Consider the following 10,451-nt stretch of genomic DNA (forward strand, 5'->3'; position numbering starts at 1 on the left):
TGTCAGATCAGAGCCAGCTCTGAATGGCTCCAAAAGGGACCCATTGCTGGACAGAGCTGAGCCAGGGACAAACCCTGGTTTGGCCTATGAGAGCAGATTTAAGAAAGGGAAAAACCAAACGTGCAACAGCAGCGGGGAGAGAGGAGTGAGAACCAGCCTTGCAGCCCTGTGATTCTATGATTCTGTGACCCCCCCAGCGAGTGCAGCAGGAGGGCAGAAGGCAGCAGCAGTTCCCCTGCGGGCTGTGCAGGGAGAGGCCCCCGGTGGAGCAGGCTGTCCCCCTGCAGCCCATGGGTCCCCCATGGAGCAGATCTCCACGCTGCAGCCCCCCGTGGGTGAAGGAGCCCCCGGTGGAGCAGGTGGATGTGGCCTGGAGGAGGCTGCGGCCCATGGAGAGCCCCCGCAGGGCAGGAGCAGGCCCCGGGCCGCAGCTGCAGCCCCCCCGTGGAGAGGAGCCCCCGCAGGAGCAGGGGGTCTGGGGGGAGCTGCCGCCCAGCCGTGGGGGACCCGTGCTGGAGCAGTTTGCTCCTGGGGGATGGATGGATGGACCCCAGGTGGGACGGAGCCGTGTGGGAGCAGTGCTTGAGGAGCTGCTGCCTGTGGGCAGCCCGTGTGGGATCAGCTGGGGAAGGACGGCATCCCGTGGGAGGGACCCCACGGGGAGCGGGGAGCAGGGGCAGGGAGGGACCCTGAAGGTCACTCTGCTGAGTCTGCTTTGCCCATCATGATACTTGTTGAGCGATCGCCCCGTCCTTATCTCAGCCCTGGAGACCTTTGCATCGTATTTTCTCCCCCTTTCCCTTTGAGGAGGGGGAGTGAGAGAGCAGCCGTGGTGGAACTCGGCTGCCCACCCGCTTCAAACCACCACAGTTGGAAAGTCCTGAGAAAGATTTCTTTAAAGAAATTAAACAAGGTGTTTAACAAAGAAATGCAGAGTTTCCTTTTTAAGGCTTCCCGGAGAGTTGGGGTTCTTTCCTATTCCCAAATCAGAGGAAGGGAATTGTTGATTTCACCTTCTTTTTTCTTACACGGAAATCAAAGGTGAACTGCTCTCCAAGTACGGGCAACGTCTCAGAATCAAGCTCTTTTTGTCTGTAATCCTTTCTCAAGGAAAAGATTGATCACACACCTTCCACAGATGTAGGGGAGCAGAGAATAATTTTGGAACTAGCCTAATTCAAGTCAGTTTGGGCATAGTGGTACTTCTCTAGCTGTTGCTGAGACAGACGCATTAGCAACAGAGAGTGTTGTGCCGTCACTGGGAGGCGCCTGCGGTGATGACTTCAGAAACAGAAGGGAATTATGTCACCACAGCACTTTGGGAACAGCTGCCTCTGTGCACATTTAGCTGGGAGGGACAGAGAAGGGTGCTGGATGTGTTGAAACCACGCGAGGATTTGTGGATCTCACCTCGAGGTGCACAGAGAGGGCCCATGCCCTTCTGTAAGTGTTTTGACGCTTGGCTGGGGAAAACAGTGTGGTTTTGTTGTGAATGTTTCATTTTAGTATTCTGTAGTTTGTGTAAAGCCCTTACAGAAGGATCAAGTTTGGTACTTTGCTCAATGATGGAGCTGCACAGAGTGAGAACAGACCCAATGTACGGGTGAGGGCCTCTGCACGTTCTCTTCTTCCTACAGACGATCAACAAATAAGGGTAGACAGAGAAGAGTGTGCTGTGGTCCTCCCATAGACTGCAAGTACTAAAGCATAAACAAGAGGCTTAAGAGTCCCCCTGTCATGTTAAAATTCAGGACAGCAATGGACTTCATCACATGGGCTGGCCTGTCGAGTAGTGTCTCAGGCTGTGCTGTATGAAGATGCACTCCATCTGCTTTCAGGGTAGCAATTGCAGTGGGCAAGCTGCCTGACCTTAACATTGTTCATTCCATTTTTCACCTGAAAAATGGAATCTTTCTAGAAAAAAGGAAGAAAAAAAAAGAAATTTTTTTAAAAAAGGGAATTGGGATCAAAAGAAAAGGATTTCCTTTCCATTAATTCCATGTTCTTAACTTGACAGATTTGATTATCGACTTAGAAAGCAAATATCTGGCCAGACTGCAAGACTTATGCTCGCAGCGTGGGACAGCTCTCGTAAGGGTGATTCAGGGTAGCTTCTGGAAAACAAGACGTCAGATCTCCAAACCAGCTTTCTTTGTGCTAATGTAGGAAGGGCGAGTAAGAGTAAAGGTAAGAGTCCAGGTACCGTAAGAAGCGGAAAGTGTGAAGGAAACTTCTTTCTGGCTGATACAGCTCCATATCTAGTTGTCAAGTATGAAGAGAGCAGTTCTAAGTTTCTCGGGGAGAGGAAAACAAAGAGACTGGGAGATTGTACAAAGACAAAAATGGGATTAGCTATTTCAGGAAATCATAGTAACTGGAAACAGAGGTTGGAAGAGTGCTTTAAGCCAAGACAGAAACTTTTCAAAACTAAAACCTAGGAGTTGGATGAACCAAGAAATGAATCCATTTTGATTATGCAGTTGTGTCCAGTGTTATCTTGGGAAACATGGTTTCCACGTAAAATGTATGTGGGGCTTGAAGTTTTCCTAACGCCCTTCTCTGTGTATTCCCTACTGCTTGGTAAGCGCTGAGGTCACACTGCAGACAGTGTGACCTCTCCCCACCACTTCGGTGTCTGTTTGCACAACACGCCTAGCAACAGAATGGCTTGGACACAACTGCACCTAGGAGCGAGTTCATTCAAGCTGGTGGACAAGGTAAAAGCTCTGGACAAGCGAAGGGCAGGGAGGGATGGATGGACATACAAGATGATCACTTTAATCTCATTTCTCTAAGAATCCTTGCTGAGAAAACAAAACAAAACAGAACAAATGAAACAAGCAGCTAGCTTGCTGGAGACATTGTCTGGGAGACAGTGAAAACACTTGCAGACAAAAGCATACCAAAGGACTAACTCTTTGAGCTTCATTCGAATCAGACAGCATAACCTCAAAGTCCTGTTTCTGTTCATAACATGGCTGGTACAGTAACATGGCGCATTCGATGACTTTGCAGCATAGATGTCAGGAATGCAGCTTGGGATCACCTCCTTCTACTGAGAGTTCAGTTTGAAGGGATGAGCAAGTAATTTTTCCTGGGTTGGCGGAAATCTGTTTCAAGTCTGTTTTCTAACACTCTTACAGAGCCTTCTCTGTCCATCGGCCTGTCCTGCCGACTCTGGTGTGAGTGTGAAGCTGTGGCAAGAGGGGTTTCCCGTTCCTATTTGACCTGGTGGACACCAGCTTTCCTAGGAAATTGCTGATGTTGCTGAGGAGGCGGCAGTATCAAAGGCCTTGTTGATGAAGGTACAACAAGCTGGGGAGGCTTTGGCATTTCTGCACAGTGCTGCTCCCTGACTGTCACTCCAGACTCAGATTCTGAAAGAAGCAAAGCAAGCTAGAGGAAAACTGGATGTCCAGGTAATTTTATTTCTTTTTATTTTTTCATTCTTCGCTTGTAAGAAAATCTAAGTCTTTAAAGCATTTGTTTGAAAACAGCTTTATGGAAATGCTTCTGGGTGTGCTCCTTCACCTTGTTTGGAACCTGCTTCACCTCGCTTCAGCTAGGGGACACCTATGCTCAAATTTATGCTTCCCATGATAAAGCGGCATTCTTTCGCTATTCTTTTCTGTGATGGTTGCAGGTGAGGTTGAAAAGAGTTGTCAGTACGATTCTTCGTTTCCTTTGCAGGATCCCAAACTCCGTATTACAGCGGATCTTCTCCTCTGATCTGAAAAGCTTCACAGGCCAAAAGAGAATTGAGAGGAAGAAGGAAACAGAGAATGCTGACCAGTATTTCCAATTACCACCCGTAAGTTTTGTGAAAGAATCCGGTGCATTTCTGTAGTGGTAGAAAGTTAATCAAATCATGATCGTGCACTTGAAGGCAAGCAATGCTACAAAAATGAAGAATGCAAGGCCCTGCTTAAGGGCAATCTTCAGGCTGCTTCTAGATCAACAGCTTATTTGGTTCTTCCACAACCTCATCTCCACTTGCTTAGAAGTTGTGAAGGTCGGAAGCACACTCCGTCTTTTTCATCCATGCCCTCTGTGTATCTTTTCCCTGACAGCAACTTCTGTCTTGGCTCTTCACATCCAGCCAGAGCAGTTGCTTTGCCTCCGCAACCTGCAGGCTGTCCTCTCGTGTGTACCTGTGCTGGACTGAGGGCAATGCTTGTAACGCACACAGATGCTGTATTCACTAGGACTTTTAGAAAAGAGAGCAAGAAGCTAACCTGCGCAGCAGTTTCTTAGGTTTCTGCATATCTATCTCTCTATCTATCTCTCTGCGTATATATTTCATTACTTCTTTACTTGTTTAAAGATCCTTTAAATACAGTAGATCCTTTAAGAAAGCTTACTTGTTCTTCTCCTTTACTTGTTTTTAACGTTTACTTTTCTAACCGATCCTTAATGTTACAACACTGGATTTCTTTAGTTCTCAGTCCTTCGAAGTTCTCAAAGCACATCAGTGATTTCTCTATTTCTCAATCTTTCCATCTGCATTGAGACCTCTTATCTGAATTTAGGTATTAGGTGAAGAAGAACACTGCAACCAGCTGAAGCCGTATCGGACACATGCTTCTGCTAGGAAGTCATTCCGAGTGATTCCACGGTGTACTTTAGACAGGTTTGCTCTGGACTCAGCATCCCCAAGGGATATTTCAAAGCTCTCGGAAGGACCTGTCGTTATCTCTGACACTGCAGCCTCCATTAGGAACGGGTAAATATTCCTTGCCCTTGTGGGAAGGAACTACTCAGTTAGCTGTTTCTAACCCAAATCTCTTTGTTGTCTTCTATAGACAGACACCACCCGGCTAGCCAAGCTAAACCTTTGAAAATGGAAGGAGTGGGACTACTTCCAAAGCCTGCTGCTGCTTCTAAGCAGAACTGCGATGTAGGTGGGGACACAGCAAGAGGACACGTCCAGGCCACGGTGGAACTGCAAGGCACCTGTCTGAGCCACACAACGAAGTCAGCGATTCCCAGTTGGAGACTGTTGCTCCACCAGTGACACAGCAGCTGGAGCGCTTCTGGTTGCTGCTGATGGGTTCCAGTGAATCAGCCAGGGATATGAGCTACGAGAACGGCTGAAGCGATCTGAACTTACCTGAAAGAAAGAAGACAAGAGGGGAGGGAAGGGGAGGGAATAAAAAGAAGGGAAGGGAGGGGAGGGAAGGGGAGGGGAGGGGAAGGGAGGGAATAAAAAAAAGGGAAGGGAGGGTAGGGGAGGGAAGGGGAGGGGAGGGTAGTGTAGTGTAGTGTAGTGTAGTGTAGTGTAGTGTAGTGTAGTGTAGTGTAGTGTAGTGTAGCATAGTAGAGGGGAGGGGAGCGTAGGAGAGTATAGAGTAGTGTAGGACAGCGGAGTTTAGGGGAGTGTAGGGTAGGATAGGGGAGGGGAGCGTAGGGGAGCATAGGGGAGGGGAGCATAGGGTAATGTAGGGTAGTGTAGCGAAGGGGAGTGTAGGGTAGTATAGGGGAGGGGATTATAGGGGTGTGTAGGGGTGTGTAGGGGAGGGGAGTGTAGGGGAGTGTAGGGTAGTATAGGGGAGGGGAGGGGAGTGTAGGGGAGTGTAGGGTAGTATAGAGGAGGGGAATGTAGGGGAGTGTAGGGTAGTATAGGGGAGGGGAGGGGAGTGTAGGGGTGTGTAGGGTAGTATAGAGGAGGGGAGTGTAGGGGAGTGTAGGGTAGTATAGGGGAGGGGAGGGGAGTGTAGGGGTGTGTAGGGTAGTATAGAGGAGGGGAGTGTAGGGGAGTGTAGGGTAGTATAGGGGAGGGGAGGGGAGGGGAGTGTAGGGGTGTGTAGGGTAGTATAGGGGAGGGGAGTGTAGGGGTGTGTAGGGTAGTATAGGGGAGGGGAGTGTAGGGTAGTATAGGGGAGGGGAGGGGAGTGTAGGGGAGTGTAGGTGTGTGTAGGGTAGTATAGAGGAGGGGAGTGTAGGGGAGTGTAGGGTAGTATAGGGGAGGGGAGGGGAGTGTAGGGGAGTGTAGGGGTGTGTAGGGTAGTATAGGGGAGGGGAGTGTAGGGGTGTGTAGGGTAGTATAGGGGAGGGGAGTGTAGGGGAGTGTAGGGTAGTATAGGGGAGTGTAGGGGTGTGTAGGGGAGTGTAGGGGTGTGTAGGGGAGTGTAGGGGAGTGTAGGGTAGTATAGGGTTGTGTAGGGTAGTATAGGGGAGGGGAGTGTAGGGGTGTGTAGGGTAGTATAGGGGTGTGTAGGGTAGTATAGGGGAGGGGAGGGGAGGGGAGGGGAGGGGAGGGGTGGGGAGGGAGGGGAGGGGAGGGGAGGGGAGGGGAGTGTAACAGAGTGTCGGGACAGGGAGCATAGGGGAGGGGAGGGGAGGGAAGGGAAAAGAGCAGATGGGAGGGGTGGGGAGTGCTACCATAAATAAAATTGCCAAATACATGACATTTTGGATCTGGAGCCAAATCTTTGTGTTGCTGAAGGGACGCAAGACACAGACTCCTGATGGCTTTTGAACAGGAGGCGTTTATTGCCCTTTTTCACTACTACATGTCCTCTCCCCGTAGCCCCACGTGCTGTCCACGCGCCCGAATCTATCATACAGTTGGTCAGAGACCCTCAGACACGCGCCTGGAGCCAGCCAGCAATTGCCCACTGCCCAAAGGTCCTCTTTAACACTGTAGCCAATTCTTTATCCACGCCTCCCTCAAGGTTTTGTTTCTACCACTTGTTTCCTCATTAGCTCTAATTCAGGGACCTGCGAAACAGCGCGAAGCCACCTGAAAAGTCCCTCCCCAGGCGTTGCCATTCCTTCCACAACCTGATTTATCGCTGCCATCCGCGCATTGCACAGTGCCATGAAAGGTTTGGCGTGCACAGAGGTGGCTGAGGATTTTCAGAAAGAACTTGCCTTAAGAACTGCATCAAGACTTTTGCTGGAAGGCAAAAGATCGGGTGATTGATGAACGTAGGGATGGCAGCTGAGCAAGGGAAGCATCTTCCAAACTTCCAAATATTTCCTGGATACAGAACTACAACTCCTCTGCTCTCCGGTTAGGAGTTTCTGTCACCTGCTTAGGAAGCAGAAGCAGTAACATGGGATTTAGAGGATCCAGCTGAAGCGTCAGTGCCAGTTAGAGGAAACCATCAATGTACGGGGTTTGAAGAGAGTTTGACCGGTTTTCCAAGGAACATGTACTAGTGCTGAATATATATGCATATAAATATCTCTACAGCTGGCTTGTATCAGACCTAGAGTGGCCATCAGGACTAGGGAAGCGGTTGTCCCTCTGTGCTCGGCTCTGGTGAGGCCGCACCTCGAGCACTGTGTTCAGCGAAGACCTCGAGGTGCTGGAGCGTGTGCGGAGAAGGGCTCTGAAGCTTGTGAAGGGTTTAGAGAACAAGTCTTGTGAGGAGCGGCTGAGGGAGCTGGGGTTGTTCAGCCTGGAGAAAAGGAGGCTCAGGGGAGACCTTCCTGTGCTCTACAGGAAGCTGAAAGGAGGCTCCAGAGAGGTGGGGATCGTTCTCTTCTCCCAAGCCCCAAGTGACAAGACAAGAACAAAAAACCTCAAGTTGTACCAGGGGAGGTTTCAGTTGGTTATCATGAAAAATTTCTTCACCGAAAGACTTGCTCTGGTGGGTTTACGTGGCAAGGTTTTGGTAGCAGGGGGCCATAGGGGTGGCTTCCGTGAGAAGAATCTAGAAGCTGCCCCCCGTTAGATAACGGCTCCCCTGCTGGCCAGAGCCAAGCCAAGAAACGATGTCGCTTGTTCCTCTGTGAGAGCATATTGAAGAAAGGAGAACAAAAATAACAGCAAAAAAAAGCTGCTTCCCAGGGAGAAAGAGAGGAGAAGCAGCCCTGCAGCCCCCCAGGGGAGTGCAGCAGGAGGGCAGGAGGTGCTCCAGGCAGGCAGCAGCAGTTCCCCTGCGGGCTGTGCAGGGAGAGGCCCCCGGTGGAGCAGGCTGTCCCCCTGCAGCCCATGGGTCCCCCATGGAGCAGATCTCCACGCTGCAGCCCCCCGTGGGTGGAGGAGCCCCCGGTGGAACAGGTGGATGTGGCCTGGAGGAGGCTGTGGCCCACGGAGAGCCCCCGCAGGAGCAGGCCCCGGGCTGCAGCTGCAGCCCCCCCGTGGAGAGGAGCCCCCACAGGAGCAGGGGTCTGGGGGGAGCTGCCGCCCAGCCGTGGGGGACCCGTGCTGGAGCAGTTTGCTCCTGGGGGATGGATGGATGGATGGACGGAGCCCGTGGGACGGAGCCGTGTGGGAGCAGTGCTTGAGGAGCTGCTGCCTGTGGGCAGCCTGTGTGGGATCAGCTGTGGAGGAACCCCATGGGGAGCAGGGGCAGGGAGGGACCTAGAAGGAGCTGCGGGGATAAAGCTTAACGGACTGACCACAGAACCCGTTCCCATGCACTACTTAAGAGGATGAGGTATTAGCGGGTCGAGGATGGGGAAGCATTTGTATTTTTGCATGTAATTTCTCACTGTGTTACTGATTGAAGAATAGGCTATAGATTTTATCAATCTCCCTACTTTGAGACTGTTTTGCATGTGATGGTAAATGGTGAGTGATTTTCCTACACTTGCTGCAACCCTTACGGCTTTTTCTATCATATTTTCTCCTGCTTTTTCTTGGAAAATTTGGAGTGAGAGAGCATGGCAGATTTTAGCTACCCATCAGGGTGAAACTGCCACATAATTCTGCCATCTTCGCGTGCGAGTCTATATTTTCAAAAGCCCACTTCATACACCATATCAGTGTGAAGGAGGTTTAGTATTTCTGTTATTAATCTCTTCGGTGATAAATCAAGAGTTATATTCCCCGCTGTTTTGTGTTCTAGGTTACCTTTTACATTGTCTTAAAGTAGCTAGCATGTTTCAATCCTTCTTTTAGCTTCTTTTATTTTAGGAACAAATTTTAATCATAATGTATGGGGAAGGTGTATCCTCTTTTGTTTCACAGCAGCTCTCTGGACCAACCCACCACTTATTGCACAATAGGAAAGCACTGTTTGATTTGAGGCAGGAGTTCTGTGATATCTCTATCTTTAAGTGTACTACTTTGGAATATATTTCTAATAAAGATATATTTCTATATATCTGCATATTGAAATTTAGTTTGGCACATTTTGTTTATTGCTCAGCCTTTGTTAATCATATATTTTTCTTGATGGCAAGGCAACTAAAGCAGGGCCTTTCTTCATGATCAGACTCTGCACTAGCAAAGTGTAAATCAGGCTGTTTTGATAAAGCTTGCTGGAGAATTTGCTGGAATTTGTCATAGAGCTCTAGAAAAAAAACAGGACTAGTCTTTTATTGAGACCTTTGTGTTCTTCTATCACTTGTACTTCCCTTGGCTGCATATTGGGACCCTGTGGGAGAGTTAGGGGATAGCATGAGGTATATGACTAGCTAAAGAGTTTTAAAAGGTAAGGTTTTTCATTCCTTGCCATAATTATTAATTACGTCTTGTATATAAGATTTTATTTCCATATGGTACAAAATGGAATCAAGATATTTTATCCTGTCTTCACTGCAAGCTGCCTCCTTCTTTAGCTGCTACTTTTGCCTTCTGCTACAACTGCCTTTGCAAACCTACAGTCATTCATTTGGCCACTGCAAAAGTGACAGAAACAGACACAATTAACCATGGTTACTGCCCTCCTCAGAAATTTTTGGGCTGGGCTAACCTAGCTATGTTTTCTTTTCTTTCTTTTATAAGTAGATTGTTTTAATTTTTTTTAAAGAACCTTTAGATTTTTTTTTCCAAATAAATATATAAATATATATAAATATATATATATATATATACATGTATATATTCATCACTAACTGGAAGAGAGGAAACATAACCCCCATTTTTATAAAGGAAAAAAAGAAAGACATGGGGAATTATAGGTCAATCAGTCTCAATTGTATGCCTGGCAAGATGATGGGGCAGATCCTCCTGGAAGTTACACTAAGGCACATGGAAAAAAAGGAAGTGATTGGTGACAGCCAACATAGGCTTCACTAAGGGCAGAAATCTTATGGCCTTCCATGACAGGGTTACAGCATTGGCGGATAGGGGAAGAGTAATTGACATCATTTACCTGGCCTTGTGCAAAGATTTGACACTGGCCTCCATTATATCCTTGTCTCTAATTTGGGAGAGGTGGATTTGATGGATGGACCATTCGGTGGGTAAGGAATTGGCTGGATGGACACATTCAAGAGTTTCAGTCAATGGCTCAATATCCAGGTAGAGATCAGTAATGAGTGGTGTTCCTTAGGGGTCAGTATTGGGACCTGAGCTGTTTAGCATCTTTGTCAGTGGCATGGACACTAAAATTGAGTGCAACCTCAGTGAGTTTGCTGATGACACCGAGCTGAGTGGTGCAGCTGACACACTGGGATGACATCCCAGGAAGGGATGTCATCCAGAGGGACCTAGACAGGCTTGAGGGGTGGGCCCATGCCAATGTCATGAAGTTCATCGAGGCCAAGGTCCT

General features: G+C 48.7%; 1 long non-coding RNA gene across 1 annotated transcript; it reads left to right on the forward strand.

The window, feature by feature from the left end:
- Positions 1 to 2,657: 2,657 nt before the first annotated feature.
- LOC113842787 (uncharacterized) lies at positions 2,658 to 3,801 on the forward strand. The gene is made up of 3 exons (XR_003495524.3): positions 2,658 to 2,717; positions 3,144 to 3,419; positions 3,691 to 3,801. It is a non-coding gene; the product is annotated as an uncharacterized lncRNA (long non-coding RNA).
- Positions 3,802 to 10,451: the final 6,650 nt, after the last annotated feature.

This window comes from Anas platyrhynchos, chromosome 2, assembly GCF_047663525.1.
Source record: "Anas platyrhynchos isolate ZD024472 breed Pekin duck chromosome 2, IASCAAS_PekinDuck_T2T, whole genome shotgun sequence".
Lineage (NCBI taxonomy): Eukaryota > Metazoa > Chordata > Aves > Anseriformes > Anatidae > Anas > Anas platyrhynchos.